Here is a 12358-nt window from a genome sequence, read left to right as displayed (position 1 = left end):
CCCAGCAAAATTACTTCACTGCAAAGAGGGACTAGCAGAAATGGTCATCGTTCGCAAAATACGTGTAGCCACTAACGAGGTCTTCATCGCTACTGACGGATGTTTCTTGAAGTACACCTTTTTATCTATATCAAGTCAGGCATACCACCTCGGTTATAATGCCCTTTACAAAGTATCTTACTGTCATACATTGACACAACATGCAATTAAAATGCATTACATGATTAATTGAGCTTAATAGCAAATTTCTACAATTGTGCCATTAATAATAGACACACTGTGATCATTAGCAGACGCACATAGACATATACACCAGCAAAATGGAGAGATAATGCGCGATACGTGTTACCCTAGCCCCCAATCGGCGTATACATTTAAGTCTTGCCTTAGCTTATAAAGGGACTATATTATAGTGATCTATGCCATGCAAAAACCCCGGCGCTAAAACGGCATTAAAATTTAACATAGAAACCTGATGAACACCGTTTTAGATCAATAATTTAAAAAACACTTACAATCTGCAGGGAAATTACACTTCAGTAAGGCATAAGGTAGATATTAATTGGATATATGATATATGTATTTAGGTAACATGTTAGTATAGCCGATATTAGTTTCACATGGCCTATCTCTTCATATAATGTAATATACTAAACAGGAGATATTTTACAATGTGTTCATTATTATGTGATTCTGCATGTAGCTAAAATAAATAAGAAACATTCACTCTAAGACTGTGTGTTACCAACTTACCACAGTCTATGTGGTGTTATATACATTTATGATGTAAGCCGATCATTTTAGAAACTTGCGATTGTTTTGCTAGAGTTGATAGATACAAAAGGTTTATTGTTGAATATAAATTTTCCTCTATTACAATCCTCTTATATTCAGCACTATACGACTTGTTACAGCGTGTTGACGTTACTGTCCACTTCCCATATACAAAAAGCTGCAACATATACAACATTTTAGCAAGTCGTTGGTTGACTTAATACATACTCTTGCTACATTTTGTCTAAATGATATGTACTAGTGTGCCACCATGCAGACATATAATAGATACAGTGACAGATTGATGTAATACAGAGAAATTAAAATCTTGGTGCCCACATATCTGCATCTAGTTGAGGGACGTTCACTTGGTTGAGTCATTCAGACTAAATATAGCAACTCTTGTATTAATTCGATCTTACTCTCTTAAACTTATGTTCAGTTTCATATTGGCTTCTGCATGATTTACACAACTGTGACAGTCAGCAGTAATCTAGAACCCATTGTATTTTAGCAAGTGAGACATCAACCTTAACGTCCGAAATGATAACCTTGTTACTTTATAAATGTGTTTGTTGCATTATATGTTGTGCAACACTTCTTGTTTTAGTTTGTGTGCTAGTGGAACCCAATGGGTGTATGCAAACCTTATGGAATTCTCACTTTATAATATAGAATTAAAGATTTAGGTGGATAGGTACTTTAAATTTGAAATATCAATACGTCATTCAATGTATACAGCATGTTAAAATTCGCTCGGCAACTAAAAATCTATATATTGAATACAAAAATTCTAGGGGGTGTGTGCACACTCCAGCATCTCTATCTTGTTGTGTTGATGCCGATTTTCCCTGACGAAAAGTATTGTTATACCCGAGTTCATTCATATGTATGCTTTGTATACTGAATATGGATATAACTAAAAGAATTTGATGCCACTTACATACTGCAACGTTTTAAAGATTCTGAAATACATTATCCTTTATACACTTCTCTCCATCACATTTTCTGCAACTCTGTCAACATTAGAGCTTTCCCACATAATTGAATCTTATGAAGACACTGGTAATTATTCTGTACTTACGGAAATCACACCTGATTTGAATTATTCTTGCTCAACCATTCCAGCGATATGATTGCGTAAATATGTTAAATCTGCCTACATATATACGTACACTAAGATTACACAGGATTAATGATGTGTGTGAACTTGGTGACAACTTGAAATTCAAGTTATATGATACAAAGGGTACATCCAGATATAACAACAAAAGCATCTAGTAAGACTATAGCCAAACGGGTGCAAGATTTAGCGCCCTACTCTGTATGGGGAAAAGACTGTAATGGGGAAAGTATAACCACAGCTAAATCCATGGAAATAACAAAGCACATTTTAAAATACTATTACTGAAGAAATAAAATGTTTGAATTCGATAAGAAATAGATGGCATAAAAATGATATTTTGAGAGATAACGTCATTCGTGCGCATGCTTACGAAATGTAATCACTCAACTTACATTAATATATCTGCCATTAATAAGACTTGATTTTGATTGATATAGGTACGAAATGGGACTGGGTTCGTAGAAATATCGTGCAGTATTAATCTGCAATCGGGTATTAGTCATTCAAAGTAACTTTTAATACCCGTTTAATAGCTTTGCCATATGTGAAATAGCCGACGTCGCATCATTATTCTTAGACAACTTCTTAATCGTGCATATCAATAAACATTGATACTAAGTTGAGAATATCTATCAAGTGCCAGAGGGACCTATAGTTGAGAATAGTGGATAATTTATAAGAATCATAGTCCTAAAATGATTTGAGTTTGTTATTTGTTTACATACATACATACATACATACATACATACATACATACATACATACATACATACATACATACATACATACATACATACATAGTTACATACTCTAATTATTTATATTCCCATGGTTGAAACAATCATTAATTATAATTAAAACAGTTATCATTTGTGTCAGAACAATCGTAAATTAGATTGCACGAATAAAACAGACAAGCTGAGTATTATTGAAGTCGTTTTACACATGTCCCGCGGGTACCATTAAAAAAACAGTTACTTTTACTTTTATAGTTTAAAGGCATGGCGGAAGATTTAATTGAAGACATTCGTGTCGAAAATGTCATCTTCATTAGCAAAGGTTAGGCGAATGAAACTTGTCGCTCGAAATTGGAAAGAGGGCTACTTGCTGATACAACTGAAAATTGAGTTCCAGGTGCAGATGTTATAAATAATGCGTCCTATGTTATCACTCAAATTTAGTACACGGTCATTTACAATATAGTACATGCGACCTGAAACAAAAAGTAGGGTCTTACTAGCAGTACTGCATTTCATCGTCTACATCAACAAAAATCTTACTAACAATTCTACAGTTCACCTTCTTACATGAGCGACCATTGTCTTGGCAAATCGTCGCAAAATCATATTTCATTAAAATAACGAATAATTGTTGAGGCATATCAATGGCTTAAAAGGTAACAATAATACTGATGTTTTTTTTCCTGGCAGACGACACAAAATGTAGCAACGTTAATACGATTGTTTTCAGACACAGACATTAGACGATATGATTAAGTTATATTAGAAAACATATTTGTATCGAACCGTTGTCTGTGGTCGAATCAGATAATAATATGCAGCAATGTATATAAGATTTTTTATATATACGCACACGCACACACACACACACACACACACACACACACACACACACACACACACACACATATATATATATATATATATATATATATATATATATATATATATATATATATATATATATATATATATATATATATATATATAGGAAGTCAGTGGTAAGATTTGTCCGTAGTACAGTGCTCGATACGTCTGCACGCAGAGCGGAGTATATGTTGAGGGTAGAAGAAAATGATGTTGATGTACATCAACATCTCCTGACGAGTGATTTACTCACGAAACAGGCTTGTAGAGACGAAAAACCCGACTTGATTTTCTTCTACCCTCAACATATATATATATATATATATATATATATATATATATATATATATATATATATATATATATAAACTCGGTATATGTAAAATGTCTATGCTGGAGTAAACAGTGCGCAATACATACGTATATGGAGCGGTATACATAACAACACAGTATCAAGCAAGATACTCAAGAGAAACATATACACTAAGCAGTTTAATTTGAACATATACAATAAATAGTTTTTTTGACCAAGACGTTTCGCTCAGGCTTCGCAAAGCTGCCTCAGTAGGCCCAAACCAGCATCCTAATTGCTTATGTCCAGCCATCACGTGACTCAAAATGGCAATGAGAACAGATGCTATTGTTTGCGGTTTATTCCGTTTGCTCAGTATGTTTTGAATTTTGTTTATCCAGACGCTTTCAGATGTTAATTTGTGCGATTTGTTCTTGCATAGTGCCGATGAGCACATCAAATGTTCTGTATTATACTGAAGCGACTTTACTGTATCAGCAAGAGGAATACCACTATATATTATTAACACAAGCCTATGACAAACCGAGAAACGATAAAGTCATATTTAAAGAGAGAACTTTGGATTTGAATCACAGAAGTAGAAATATAACAATATCTTTCTCTATCAATTCTGGTGCTAAATATCGCCGCAAAACTTCCCTGGCTTGTAGAATAAGTTATTACGCATGGAATTGTAATACAATTTCTTAGATTCAGGTGTTTAATTTGTTGAAATCTAGGATTGGTGAAGATGAAGCATTGATTGTATATAGCCGAAAGCTAGTGGGTTTTATACGATAAACCCTGTTGTTTAAAGAAAGAACCTCGGATTTGAATCACACAAGTAGATACATAACAATATCGTCCTGTTTCCATTTTGGTGCTAGATATCGCCGCAAAACTTCCTTGGCTTGTAGAATAAGTTTCTTTGATTCAGGTGTTTAATTTGTTGAAATCTAGGATTAGTGAAGATGAAGCATTGATTGTAAATAGCCGAAAGCTAGTGGGGTTTTCTATTAATTATTAATTCACTCAACACAATCTAAGTTACTTTGATAAGATCACATCAGGTATATTTATATTATGTAAATGCTATTCTTAAACATCTTAAAATTCAGCTTTAAGATGGCGGCAATTTTATTACAAATGGCGGCACTTTTATTACAACTGTCGGAAGTTTTTTTTTTACAAATGTCGATAGTTTATTTCAAAGGTCGGCAATTGTATTACAAATGTCGTTACTTTATTAGATATGTCAGTCGTTTATTAAAAATGTCATCAGTTTTATTACAAATATCGTTAGTTTATTAACTACAAATGTTGTCAGTTTATTACAAATGTCGGCAATTGTATTACAAGTTTTCAACAATTGTATTACAAGTGTATTCGTAATTGTTACCAGTTTCTGTAAATAGATTGTGCTGAGTGAATTAATAATTAATAAAAAAAACCACTAGCTTTCGGCTATTTACAATCAATGCTTCATCTTCACTAATCCTAGATTTCAACAAATAAAACCCCTAAATCAAAGAAACTTTAATAAAATTCCCTGCATAATAACTTATTCTACAAGCCATGGAAGTTTTGCGGAGATATTTAGCACCAAAATGGAAACAGGACGATATTGTTATGTATCTACTTCTGTGATTCAAATCCGAGGTCCTTTCTTTAACAACAGAGTTTATCGTATAAAACCCACTAGCTTTCGGCTATTTACAATCAATGCTTCATCTTCACCAATCCTAGATTCCAACAAATTAAACACCTGAATCTAAGAAATTGTATTAAAATTCCCTGCGTAAAAACTTATTCTACAAGCCAGGGAAGTTTTGCGGAGAAAGATATTGTTATATTTCTACTTCTGTGATTCAAATCCAAAGTTCTCTCTTTAAATATGACTTTATCGTTTCTCGGTTTGACAAAGGCTTGTGTTAATAATATATAGTAGCATTCCTCTTGCAGATACAGTAAAGTCGCTTCCGTTTAATACAGAACATTTGGTGTGCTCATCGCCACTATGTATAATGGAAAATAGAATCTGATGTGTGAGTCCCAAATACTCTGACGAAATATGGCGATTGATTGATTGATTGATTGATTGATTGATTGATTGATTGATTGATTGATTGATTGATTGATTGATTGATTGATTGATTGATTGATTGATTGATTGATTGGTTGGTTGGTAGGTTGGTTGGTTGGTTGGTTGACAGATCGATCGATTGATTGATTGATTGATTGATTGATTGATTGATTGATTGATTGATTGATTGATTGATTGATTGATTGATTGATTGATTTGTTGGTTGGTTGATTGGTTGATTGATTGATTGATTGATTGATTGATTGATTGATTGATTGATTGATTGATTGATTGATTGATTGATTGATTGATTGACAGATCGATTGATTGATAATCTGTTGAAGACTCGAAGGGCAAAGTGGCCTAAGAATGACATAATTGTTTTAACTTGATTCTAGGAAACCTGTTATGAGGATATTTTATCTCCCTTCAAAGTTTAGGATGAGTAACTCAATTTCTCTGAAAGCCAGGGAGGAACCTCCTTAACATTTCTTTTAGTACAAATTTCGGCAGGTTTATTACACATTTCTTTCTGAAATGTATTACAGATATCGTCAATTTTTATTACAATTGTCCACAGAATTTATTACAAATATCGTCAGTTTATTACAAATATCGGTAATTTATTAGAAATGTCGGTTTATTAAAATGTCAGTTATACATATCTCCCGTTTGTAAGTATGAAGCACAGAGGTAAATTCTACGTTAATTTTTGTAAAGTATGCCAAACTTCTAAACTTGATATTTCTGGATCATAACAATTGTTAATCACAGCTGTCAGTATTATTTCGGAAAAATGAAACATATAGCATTCAGCTAGTAATACATCAACTATTGGTTATTGATTCAAACGATGTTGGTAATTTCTTTTAGCTCAGGTATATCGAGCTTCTATATACTTATCGCAGCCACTGTGTTTGACATCATGTCTAATCCATCTCTTCAAAACTTAGTCTAGAGACTGATTTGATTATGTAGTTCAATGATTAATGTAAAAGAAAGTCATTTAATTTGGAATACACTTCTTCATAAGCTTACATAGACAATTGAATTTTTCCAGCCTTGCCTAAAGTTTGACCCCTTGATTTTCAAGAGACAGTCCCAAGGCAACACTTGTTATAAATAGATGATCGTTCACTTAGATTCGTTTTTCTAGGAGACATGGTGAACTTTCCACCAGATCATTTAAGATGGAGATTTAAGCTCGCACTATACGTACATTTGCTTATATATATAAATATATATATATATATATATATAAAACAAATGCAATATAATTTTCCCATCATTTTTTAATCGTAACTTTGTTTTGAATTTAGTCGACGTCACAAGATATGTGTAAATCAATATAGGTCACACGTTTGAAGTATAACATGTCACTTGAGTAACTACACGCAATAGAGGCTACAAGGAAAGAAAGACACATACAGAAAGGATGTATTAGGTTATAGGAAGTGGATTAAGATTAAGAACTCGATTAGGATTAAGACCAGGAATAACAAGCTACACTACCTCGGCACATGAACTAGACACTCATTTAGTTATTTTAGAAACTTGAGGCAAATGTTGCTGTGCGAAGAAGGAATCGTTAAGGTTGTTGATGCAATGTTTCCATGGTTACATGAACACCTACTCATCTATTTTGGATTTGTTCATCTCAGTAACAGTATACACTTAATGTCAAGTTTGATGACAAGAAACAGATTTACAATGGCGACAAGAAGAGTCGAGACTGAACGTCTTCGTGGTCTAGCCCATCGATCAACTAAAATTTGAATAGCATTGCTACAATTTATCGCCTGCTACAACAAATACTCTTTACTTAGTCTAATAAATATTGCTTATCCTCTGGTGCAACAAATATCTTTACTAATAACTATTGCTACATCTTATCGTCTGTAAGGACAGAAATGTACAACAGTTGCTACATTTAAAATCAACTGACATTCCTGAAAAAAATGTCATCTGCTGAGATAATGCTACGGTAACTCTTGAATGACGGAAGACGATGAAATGTAGCAACGAGTCACATTACGTTTAGTTACTACTTTCACTGTCTCTCATTGCATGAGTATTTTACTATATGTATTATATAATGATTTTTATACTTCCCTAATTTTCGTCAAAATGATAGCGAGATAGTTTTTCGGAATTTGAATGAGCAATACCACGAAAAGGACGAGCGGGTGTCACATATGTGATTTTACACTCTGAAAATATCACATGAAGAGGAATTTACTGTCTGCAATACGCATACGTCTTGGAGGAATTCTTTATCAACTTACCAGCATTTCTCTTATATGGTGACTTCACTTCTACATTCCAACGATGAAATATGAATCCTGCTATTAACATCGTTTATATTTCTCCATAACCAGATAACCTTATCAGACTTAAAGACGGACTGTCGACATTGTTTAAGGACTCATCCAAGACTGGCCTGCTTACAGCAATTGATGAACGATAATTCATTTTATGATGAGAAGCCTTAAAGTGAATTGCATCCAAGTGTAGTGACGCGCAAACGAACCACGTGATCAATTTAGTTGGAGATAATCAAGTTAATGACTGTTAAATATTTTATCATTATAACAAACCTGCGCAATGGGTGTCCTTTATTTAATTATCACTACATTGTCTGTTTTCAATTTTAGTTTTCGTCATTGTCAATGAAATGAAGTAGATGTCAATAAGAATTCGTTAATATTGTTGACACCTCTAAACAATACTTCACTATTGTTTTATATGAAGTTATGGTTTCCTTTAAACAGACATCATGCACGGAAAATTACTCGTGGGTATCGAAATAAATTCAATTGGAGAATTAAGTATGTTTTTAATGAATTGTCACACAAACAGGTGAAGAGTCTGATTACTAGGGGAATACTAGACTGTCAACCCTTAGAACACGACACATGACAATTATTTTACAAATTCATATAATGCACCTTCTATTTAAAAATAATGAGATTTGTCTTCATCATCTTTCATATATTGCGGCTTTCTGAATAATTTATCTTAACTAGAGGGGAAATCGGAAGTCTGCCTCTAGTGGGTGGTTTCTTATTTAGCCTTATACTTCTATGCATGTTCATTACACGTGCAAAAAAAAAACTTTGAACAATGTCTCTTATATTGGATGACCTGGTAATTTCATTTTGGAATGGTAAACTTTTTAACTTGCGCCCCAGCCTTAAATACATTTAATTAATATATTCAAATGAGTTCGTGCATGATTATTAAAAAGCCCCAAACTAATTACCAACGTTAATCTAAACAAATGGAGACTCTTTGACTTAAGGAATTGTTGTCTACAGTTTCCCTCTCCATTCATTTAACTTTAATGTGTTCGTCTAAAATGTATAAGTTTGATTATTGAGTTTCCGATTGCAGGTGTTAATTTGTTTTAATTAACTTTCTGCCAAATTCGTGGCAAATCAATATTGATTTGTAGTTGTCGTACATATATGAACACTTGTAGTGTCAATCATCAATTATACTGAGTGTTTCTCTATCTAGGCTCGTGCATCTTATTTCATCCATTGTAAGTAAATATACGATCGTTAGTAATGAAAATGAATGCATCTCAAGGACACCACAATTGAATAAATCTCTTTTTAATTGATGGTGCGTTGAGGTAGGTAAATATACCGTTTGAGTGAAACACAGTGACATCGATTCTATCACATCGATAGAAACCTATGTTCTGGAATACAAATGTACTTACACTAAGGCATACAAAACAAATAGTGTGGCTCCGATTACGCTCAATGTTAGAATAGGTGGAGTAGGTAGATTTTTTACTATTGTTAATATATATTTTTCATGTGTGAATGTCTAGTTCAGGTAGTTATGTTTTCTGTTGTTTCCATATGGTCGCTGCGTTATTGGTTTCTCCTCATCAGATGAAGAACAGTTTTGTATTGTCTCTTTGAGTTGATGTCAGTTTCCGCAGCCGCTATTTCTGGCGAGACTTCACAATTTGCACGATTTTAAATTTGTTTCTGGAATACGCAAAAAGAAGTTTAGGATCGGCGTGAAAAACAAAGTGGGGTCGAGTAACCGGAACCAAATATTTTTTATTAGGCCCAAATTATAAAAATATTTCCGTTTTCTTGTTTTTTTTTTGAAAAAAAAACCATGACACTATAATAAACAACAATTGAAGATGTTGTACAATTTGCATTTCATTCGAATCACTATGGACGTCAATGTTGACGACAAACACTACCACATGGACTCGCAAAACAATACAAACACGAGTACGTTCGAATAGACTCGGGAATAAAAGAATAAATAAAAACCATTTCACCCAAAGTACTACAGCCGTTTCTGTACCAACTTAGTACAAATGTATACAAATATAAATGCACATTTGGATCTGGCATTAGACAGTCTTTACATTTCATACATTCATGGTTGTCAGTAATTGGGTGCCTTTGTCCAATATACTACCAAAAGTCAGTGACTATACATTTCCAATTAGGCAGCGCGATGTATTTTGACATCTCACACGTTGATTGTTACAAATTACAAACAAAGTCTGGCACTGATAGCGCCGCATGCTGAAAAGACATCGTTTCTCTCTGGAATGTGATTTTATTTGTAAGAAGTAACCAAAGTTACTTTGGCAAGCAAAAACCACAGGGAAATAAAAGTTAATTGTCATAATTCCACATTATTTGCATACTGTAAAACAGGTTTAGTGTCGGTGGCTTAACCTAGGGTCGGTCGGGTTATGGGAAAAACACTGTGTTTGTTATTTGGCCTTATGACAATGTTTTCAAATTACATTACCAAGTTGATATTAATTTGACTAACAAGGTGAGTGTAGGCGAGAGCAATTGAAGATCAGCTATGTAGACAGGCTCAACCGACCTTCACATTGTTGATTTTTTTAATTTGCATCAAATATATATCATAGAAGACGGTGTCAAATTGCTAAGTACTTTAATACGACCTTGAATATATTTGAAACCTTAATAATTATACAGGTTTATAAAGTTTGTAAAATTTAATTCCATGTAAAGAGTGGATGAAGCCACATAACTGATTAGAATTCCTGGATACGCATCTATGATTCGAGAGCACGATATGATAAGTTGGCATCCTAACCTAACGTTGATCAAAGTGGATGTTAAATTACACTATCAGATGTAGCAATCTCTAAACAGCTTCATGAGGATCGAACTTCAATAATGTCGTCATTTTCTTTGAAACGCAACCAAGCTACTCAAGAACATTACTGTAAGCCATCTCAGTTTTGCTTACAAACATCCTGTTCACTTACACTGGGGAATGAATTTAAGGACAAAGTACACGTACGTATACATGTATGTACAATGAATCTGGATCTGATATTTGTCCAACTGTGATATTATATTTTCGATTATATTAAAACCAGATTGGACAGACATTTGCCGAATTAGAATGCATTGCCTAGTAGGCTCACTAAGTTAGTTATACTCTTTTCCGCCTCGTCTACTTTCCGTCTCGTCTACATGGTTTCAACCATTCTCTCAATGAAGGCTCCCTTATTACACGTGTTATCCTATGGCGGCATGCAGCTGGGTCGATTGCATGAGCTGGCACAATCGAGGTTCAAATCCTTTCCAAGGCAGTGACTGTCTTTAACCTGCAACTTGCAGATTCCAAGCTGGCCACGCTAAGCATAAGCCTATCATGACTCCACAAAACAAGGGAAGGAAAGTATTCTCACATTGCTACTCACAGATCCGTTCAGTTAAGATAATCTATTTCCACGTCATTTTGAAAAAAACAAACATTTTAAATGCTATCATCTGCAGGTCCTCTTGTACGGTGTGTGTGTGGGGGGGGGGGCGGAGTGTGTGTCCAAGCTTGTGTAATTATAATAACGCCAAAACTACTGTGCACTGCCATATACTGCAATATAAACAGCCAAAAGACTGATCATTGCAATGGTATTGCCATTTTATTATAATGACAACATTTTTGTTAACGTTAAGATAATTCCTAGTCTGCAAGCAGTAGAAACCAGGGCAAGGACAGTAATCTCACACTATCACTTACACATCCCATAGGTTATGATAACAAATTTAAGCGTATCATTTTTTTTAAATATTCTCTTTAATCGTTAATCTTAATCTGTCTATAATTTGCTTTGGTCGGCTACCATTCATTAATGCTTTAAACTGAATGTTGTTTTCGTAAGTTTTTCATGCACCTCTGCTATTGACACGAATCATCTTGCTAACTCCGACTTGAGAAAAACATCTTCTTATATGGCCGAAGACTTCAAACACCCTAAAAAGTTTGAATTAAAGAAAAAATGTATAGTCTTAATCTAAACGTACATTTGTTTTGCTTAACTCTACATCTATATAAACATGTATCTATATTTTTACAATTATTATCCATCTTATAATAAGATAATAGTTAAGCCAGAAATACTGTTTTCTTCCAGTTACCCGACCCCACCTAGTTTTTTACTGCCG

This window comes from Glandiceps talaboti, chromosome 21 (assembly GCF_964340395.1).
Source record: "Glandiceps talaboti chromosome 21, keGlaTala1.1, whole genome shotgun sequence".
NCBI lineage: Eukaryota > Metazoa > Hemichordata > Enteropneusta > Spengelidae > Glandiceps > Glandiceps talaboti.
The sequence above is the reverse complement of the archived record's forward strand: the minus strand, read 5'-3'. Positions refer to the sequence as shown.